Source organism: Macaca thibetana, chromosome 9 (genome assembly GCF_024542745.1).
Source record: "Macaca thibetana thibetana isolate TM-01 chromosome 9, ASM2454274v1, whole genome shotgun sequence".
Taxonomy (NCBI): domain Eukaryota; kingdom Metazoa; phylum Chordata; class Mammalia; order Primates; family Cercopithecidae; genus Macaca; species Macaca thibetana.
In genome coordinates this window covers 58,050,164-58,058,176 of record NC_065586.1, presented here as the reverse complement: position 1 = coordinate 58,058,176, position 8,013 = coordinate 58,050,164, and the positions used below count along the sequence as shown (strand labels likewise).

Below are 8,013 nucleotides of genomic sequence, written 5' to 3'. Positions count from 1 at the left end.
ATGAATCTCAGTCTAATAAATTCAACCTTGTCATTTTTAGAATCGACGGGATTTCTCTGGCTGTCGTTTGCGCTGCATTTATCCGAATAAATCCAGCTCGCAGGCATCCTGCAGGAAACGGCTCCCGGCTCGCGTGTACGCCGACACCTCGGCCCAACGCGGGACTCGAGGTGGCTCCTAGTGCCTGGGCGGCTGCTAGTCCGGCCTCCGAGGGAGGCTGGACAAGCGGCGCCCCCAGGTCGAGCGGCCTCTCACTGCCTGGCAGCCCCCAGCTCTGCCGGTGCTTCGGAAACCCGCCTGGCCAGGTTCGCCCGCAGTGAAAAATGAAAGCAAATTCCCCTACAGAGGTAGCCCGAACTTTCCTTGACGAAGGCTCTCTCTTGAGCCTGGATCTCGAAGAAACCCCAGAGCGCTGCAAGTTAGCAACAGAGATTCGATGGCGGCTCCGGAGGGCGCGCGAAGGGTGGGGCGAGGGGGCAAAAAGGACACTGGGTGACCCAGCCTGGCCCAGGGCGAAACGCAAGAGAAGGCGCCTCGCCTTCCTTATTTCAATGCAACTCCTCGGCCCTAGACGGTAAAAATAGTTTCCAAGCTGCCGCGGACGCCCAGGATGTGTTTGCAGAGATCAAACTGGGGAGGAAGCGGCTTTGTAAAAGTTGCAGAAAGATTAGCCCAGAAGCGTCCGCCCGGCGGGGCTCAAGAAAGCTTGGGGACAGCTTCACGTTCCTTGGGGCGGAATGGCCCAAGAATTGGCCTGGGTAACCCCCTGCCCAGTTCTCCGTGCTCACTTCGAGCCAGCGCTTAAATAACTTCCCGCCGCCTGCCCTGCAAACTTCCAGGCGCGGCGCCGGCGAGGCCAGGACACAGCAAAGGCTAGCAAAACCCCGCCACGGCGCGCTCGGCCCCAGCCCTGAGAGGCTGCACGGGGTGGGAGAACCAGTGTGGTTTCCGCTCCCACTCGGCTGCCCAGACCCTCAAGACCGATCCCCCCAACTCCTGGGAGCGGGTGCTTCCCTCTGGGAGTCGAGATCTTGCGGGGCCGGCGAGGGCGCAAAGTGCGCTCGCTAGCCCGCGCGGGGGCGGCCGCGCGTCTCTCCGCGGGGCCTGTCGCCAGGCCGGCCGCGGCGGGTGAGTGATGAGGGCAGAGAAGGGCGCCCATAAATCGCGGGTGTCAGGGCGAAAAACTCTCTTTATTGTCTGCGTGATGGATGGGCCCGGGGACGAGACACCAAATACTTCGTATCGCCTTTAAATGGGAACACATTTTCCGCGGCCATAATTCATGTTTTTTAAATAGAAAGTTTGAAATGTTGCCTATATTTCACCAGCCCTGACATATTTATGAATCGCTCCCTGCATGCAAATATCATTATTTAAAGCGCCGGGGAGAGCGCGGGGGAGGGGAGGAGGCGCGGTTCCTGGGGCGTGGGGGTGGTGAACCGGGGAAATGTCGGTGGAGGGGGGCCATTTCCCTAAAGGGCAGAGGGTGAGGTGCGGGGAATAGCCGTATCCGGAAACCGAGCGTGCCCCGGGCTTCTCTCCTGCCGCCGGACCCCGCACGGCCGACCCGGGACGTTTTTCGAGGCTTGGGACCTAAGACAGGCCCCCGGCCCCTGCTGGGAGACCAGGGGGCGTTTTTCGTCCCTCTCTGAGGCCGTTATCCAAGCCGAAACCACCTTTTCTAAGAAACAAGTTTAAAAAAAAAAAAAAAACAAAAATAATTTAACAAGCACAAATAATAATAACCCAACATATTTCGTGTTATTTGCCACTGCATCGATTTTATTGATTTTCATTCTCCAAACCTGGGAAAGTGCGCACCCGGAAGGGGAGACTGTCAAAACCCAGTCACCTCGGGGACTGGGTGGGGGACAATTCTCCAACGCCGCGGCCTGGACCCGCCCCCACCCAACCGGCGCACCACCTCCCAGGCACCACGGAGCCTGCGCAAGCTGCGGGGCCTTAGCGCAACCGGCCCGCAAGCTCCCGGGGCTTCAGTCCCGCCCCTCTGTCTCCCCAGCGCCCTGCAGCGCTCCTAGGGTCCTTGTCTGCCCTCCCCAAGCCCCCACTGTCAATACAATCGCTGTAAAAAAAAAAAAAAAAAAAAATCAATCTTTTTAAAGCCAGGCACTTGCCGTCGGCCTCTCCCCTGCCCGCCTGACCCAGGAGGCGCCCACACCTGCGCCCTCACTTGCCGAGACTTTACCTGTGCAGTCCCCCGCGGCGCCTGCAGCCGCGCAGGTAGCCGAGAAATGGAAGGGAGGGCTGGGGAGTGGGAGGGACAGAGAGCACCGTCCGACACAGCCAGACGCGCGGACCCGGGACCTCCTCTCTGGACCGGTGCTGGGGCCCCGGCAGAACCAGCTCCAGGCGCCGAATTGCGCCAGAAAGAGTGGGCCGGGGGAGGGGCGAGGGGAACGGGCCTCGGGAGGGAGGGGCGGGCCCGGCGGCACTTCCGCTGGGGGTGGGGCTGAGGGCTGACGCGCCGGTCCCGCCCATCAGCCGCGCGGGCCCGCCCGCTCCAGGCCAGGCTCCGCCCCCACCGCCCCGGAGTGGGATCTCAGGTCACGGCTCCCCCAATCGCCCCCGCCCCCGGAGGCCTCGGGCTGAACCGGGTTTCGTGGGAGGGCAGAGGGCGGCTCCCTTTTCCTCACCTGGGGGTACTCTCTTTTTAAGTCACAGGAACAGAAGCATCTGCGGACTAGGATCCCAGGCCCAAACTTGCACGTGAGATTTGTTGAAACTTAGGTCATTTGGTACTCCTGGCCCAGGGGTCCTCACGCTCTCTCTGCGGATGTGAGCAGCCATCCTCTCGGACAGTCGGGAATATAGTCCGTGATCACAGGGCCCCACCTATCTTTCAGGAAGAACAAAAACAAAAACTAACACTTTTTGATTGTTCATTTTGTGCCAGGTGCCATTTAGAAAATTTCGTATGAATTATGTCCTCGCCCACAGCGACTCTCTGAGGTAGGTACCATGAATGCCCCATTTCATAGATAAAGAAATTGAGGCCCAGAGAGAATAAATCGGCCTTGCCTCACCCACATCCCATCCTTATCCTTATTCCTTCTTTTCTTCAGATCTGGAGCATCCCAACTCCTTACCCTGGGGGAGTATTGAAGGGAGGGGGACTTTTACTTTTCTGATGGGGGAGTACCAGCCTGTTAACCACAACCATTTGCAGCTGAGGCCAGTGCAGAGAAGGAGGGGGATCTGCACAGAGGAGAACGGTATAAATGGCATGGGGTCATCTCAGCCCCTGGCCAGCTCCCAGCCTAATGGGAAAAACGGACCATTGAGCATCCTGTAGTCCCAGCCCAAGCCAGCGTGCCTTCTTTAAAAAGCAAATCCAACCATGTTTCTCTTCTGCTTAAAAGCATCCGGGTTCCCATTGTTCTTGAGAACAAGTTGAGCTTGCCTCCCCTGGCTGGAGGGTCTACACTGGCTCTGCCCCAGCTTGCCTTTCTGCCTTGGTCTGCCTCCACACCCCCTCACCCAGAACTACTGCTACCCAAGGCTTCCTTTTAGTTCCTCAAGTGTGCCATGCTACTCCCCACCTCAAGGGCTTTGCTCCTGCTTTTCTCTGCCTCTCTGGAATGACCTGTCCTTCTCTTCACCTGCCTTGCTCATCCTCTTCCTTCAGGTCTCAGCTCACACATCACTTTCCTGCGTCCTCCTACGTCCCATTACCCTCACTTATAATAGAATTTCCTGTTGAGAGTCTGTCCCCTTCACTGGATGGTAAACTCCCAGGGGACTGGGGCTGTTCCTTCAAGGAACAAATGAAGAAAGAGCATTTGTGTAAACCACCAACTATGATGAACGAATGAAACTGCACTTTTTGGGGCCACCAGTAAGTATTCTGCATGGTCTCACATTCCAAGATGTTCTCAACTTAATGAGGAAGATGATACAAATCTCATGAAAATGTACATTATTTTGAATGCCTTTATTGTAAATGTCAAATAAGGGGATGCTGGAGGAGGTTGGAGAAGAGTAATATACATGGATTACAGTCATTTATTCAGGGTTTCAAGATGCAAGATGTGTTGGTTGACACAATTTAATGGAAAAACATGCCACCCACGACCATCTCCCAGTGTTGGGCATGTATGTCTCAAGGCTCTAGCCTGCGCCCCCTTTCCTCTTCCTTTCTTCACATATTATTGCTATCACAGTTCAGTTCTTACTAGTTTCTGACTGAACTGCTGCTACAAGAACCTTCTAATTGTTCTGCCCATCCTCCACCTCTCCTGCCTCTAATCTGTTATACATACTCCTGCTGGGTTAATTTTCCTGACCATATCATTCCCTTACTCAAAAATCTTCAGTGGCTCCCTATCACACAATGTAACACTTGACTCTTCATAACCCACTTCCAAACTACTTTTGTAAAGCTTTAAGATGCATTCCAAAATTATGAAAGAAATACATGTTCACCTCAACTAGGAAAACACTCAAAGATATACAAAGAAAAACATTAGTGATCTTCCTCACCTCCTCTGCATTTCCCACCCAGTCTCCCAAGATATCCATTGTTAAGGACCTGCGGTATAACTTCTACCCCTTTCACCATTCTCCATGCTCATAATAAACTACATTCATATATGTGGAGCTATTGTGTTACTGCCTGTTTATACAAAAAGGATTATATTAGGGGTCTCTGCAACTTGCTCATTCTTTCTTAATAATAAATGGGTCTATAGATATGGAATGAATATATTCATTTTTTAGCTACATAGTAATTTTAATTTTAATTTTTTAAAAAATATGTATATATGTATGTAAGTATTTTAGACAGGGTCTCACTTTGTTGCCCAGGCTGGAGTGCAGTGGCACAAACATGGCTCACTGCAGCCTTTACCTTCCAGACTCAAGGGATCCTCCCGCCTCAGCCCCTCAAGTAACTGGGACTACAGGTACGTACCACCACTCCTGACTAGTTTTTGTATTTTTTGTAGAGACGGGGTTTTTCCATGTTGCCCCAGCTAGTCTTGAACTCCTGAGCTCAAGGGATCCACCTGCCTTAGCCTCCCAAAGTGTTGGGATTACAGGCGTGAGCCACCATGCCGGCCAGTGACATAATGTTTCATAGGATGTATATACTACACCTATTCAACCATTCCCCTTTAATGGGCACATAGATTGTTACCAAGTTTTTTTTGCTAATAAAATTTCTTATGTCTATATCCTTGCAATTAGTGATTTTACTTCTCTAGGATAGTTTACCAAAAGTGCAGCTACTTACACATCAGCCAAATTGAATTTCTTTGTTCTCCCCACGTGCCCTGTGTTTTCCTTCTGTCTCCTCTGCCTGGAAAGCCCTTGTCCTCCATGCTTGTGTGTCTAACTTCCAGTCCTGCAATGGTCAAATCTGATACCAGAATTTAGATATATTATCTGATATCCGCCTCCCTCCACCTTCCTCATTTGAACACTGCAGTAATGTACCAGGCCCAGGCAGTGGTTTGCATTTGGCATAGGCCAATCATGACAATCCTGTTTTCATCTTTCCCTTGCATTCCTGTAGCTGGGTGGCCATGCAACCTATTTTGGCAAATGAGGAACAAGTAGAAGTACAGGGGTGGCAAAGCAGGAAGTGAGTGTTGAGAAGCACTCTATTTTCATGATCAAAGGGGATGATGCCTATGGTTGGACCCTTCCCTTTCCCCTCCTTCCTTGCATGAGCTTGGACATAATATCTAGAGCTGTAGTAGCCATCTTGTGACCATGAGGGAAAGTCCTAGAAAACGGAAGAAAGAGACTTAATCCTGATGTCATTGGGACACTGAGCCATCACCAACAATCCTCCTTCTCCAAAACTTTTATTTTGTTAGAAAAATCCCTATTCATTTAAGCTAGTGAAATTGGGGATTTTTATAATTGTAGCCAGACATATTCTTCACCTACTTTAGCAAGAAATACCACCCTCCATCTCAGAAAAGGAAAAAAAAATGCCATCACAGTGGTCCAAAACAGTTTTTAGAAACTTTAGAGACTTGCCTTCAAGTATAGCTTTTGAAATAGCCTCAGAAGCAGACAAACAGTCTTATGGCATGGCTTTGGTATTTTAGAATGGCCAAAAGACACCTGGAGGCAAGTGTGGTAATACCTTTAACCTTCAGTGCTACAGTTAAGTATTGCATGGTGGACATTTAGTTTCTTCCTACTCATTTGGTTGCCTAACATCTGAATCCCCTTGCTTGTTGGAAAGCAGGGCCTGCGTCTGATTACTGAAGTGGAAGAGGCCACATCCTTCTTCTCTCTGCCCTCTACCAATGGATGCTCCCTACCTGGGTCTCAGACTCAAAGGGTGAGCAGAGGATTGTGGTAGTTTGGAAACTCTTCTCAGTAGCAGCAGTGAGCCCAGTGCAATGGCATTGACTAGGAGGGGCAGAGAGGACAGTCACTGCCATGTGCACTGTGATCATGGCAGCCACTCAGGCAGTGGCCTAACTAGCTGGTATGGTAGCATAGCCAACCACATTTCCATTTCCCAGCCGCTGACAATTCCTGTCCACTTCCCAAGTCTAGGTCTCTAGTCTTCCCACCAATTCTGTGAACTTCCTGATATCCTTTTGATACATTCCTTTTCTGCGTAAGTTAATCAGAGCTAGTCCTGGTCACTCACAACCAACAACATCAACTGATTTGCCATAGCCTGGCTGTTCAGGTGGCTTCTAAACAGGTCCAATGGTGATTACTTCTTAGTTGTGTCTGTGGGTTCCTATGATGGGTACTTGTGTGGGACCCCAGCACCAAACAGCCTGGCTGAATACCACCCTGACCAGGTAACAACTTCAGCCGAAAAATTGATCAATGCAATAAAGAGAAGCAGTCATGTCAGCATTGAGTGAGAGAATCACACTTGGTTTTATTGAGTGCCTACTGTGTCCTGGACACAATTCTAGGTAGATTACAACATTACCTTACCTCTTACCAAAGCCCAGTGAGAAAATAATTTTTATCTCCACCTGGTTTGAGAATGTACAGAATTTTTCCCTTCTAGCCCTTCCCTCCCACAAGCTTGGATGACACCCAATATTTCTGATTAAAGTTTCTAAGGCATCAAAGGACACTGTCAAGATTGACTGCCTTAGGTAACAATCAACTCTGCTTTTTCTTAGCAGAGCTTAAGAGCTTAAGAAACTGGTACCTTGGGGTGCTCAAAAATATTTATGGAATGCAATAAATGGCACAGAAACATCTCCAGGGGACATTTCCTTGGGAAAGTGGTGGCCTGAAGCATTTGGGGTCTTGTGTGAGTATGGGGGGAAGCACCAGGGAAGAGGTAGGTTTTCCCTACTCACTGCACTGCACTTTCCCAAACCTTGACCTTGGCCAATATGCTTCATGTCTCTGGGCTTAGTGTTTATTCTTCTTTTCTCTTCTTTTTCTGTCTCTATCCCTACTTTTTCCCTTTGTTTCCCCTTACCTTTTCCATTAATCAAGGCATTAATAAGGACAAAAATGATGTCATTTTACTTTTATTCCCTACGTAGTCTACTATATACATCAACTGCATTCAATAAATACAGGTTGGGCCAGGTGTGGTGGCTCACAGCTGTTATCCCAGCACTTTGGGAGGCTGAGGTGGGAGAATTGCTTGAGGTTAGGATCTGAGACCAGCTGAGCAACATAGTGCAACCCTATCTCTACAAAAGCTGAAAAAAATTAGCTGGGAGTGGTGGTGCACGCCTGTAGCCCCAGCTACTCAGGAGGCTGAGGTGGGAGGAGAGCTTGAGCCCAGGAGATGGAGGCTGCAGTGACCTGTGACAGCGCCACTGCACTCCAGCTGGGGAGAGCAAGACCCTCAAAAAAATTAATATTTAGGTTATATAATACATTTTTAATGATTTGACTTTCTTAGTCCCCACTTTTGTAACTGAACATGCTGCCCTGCAGTGACTCCTACCGGCTCTTTGACCACATTCTCATATTCACAACGTTTTACTTGAAGAGTCAAAGGCTTTGTCATGTTCTCAGTTTCCTTGCCCTGCTGCTTCAGAA

The 8,013-nt window shown here is 50.2% G+C and overlaps 1 long non-coding RNA gene across 1 annotated transcript; it reads left to right on the top strand.

The window, feature by feature from the left end:
• The first annotated feature begins 2,647 nt into the window (after positions 1 to 2,647).
• LOC126962491 (uncharacterized) lies at positions 2,648 to 5,190 on the top strand. The gene is made up of 2 exons (XR_007728702.1): positions 2,648 to 2,970; positions 4,965 to 5,190. It is a non-coding gene; the product is annotated as an uncharacterized LOC126962491 (long non-coding RNA).
• Positions 5,191 to 8,013: the final 2,823 nt, after the last annotated feature.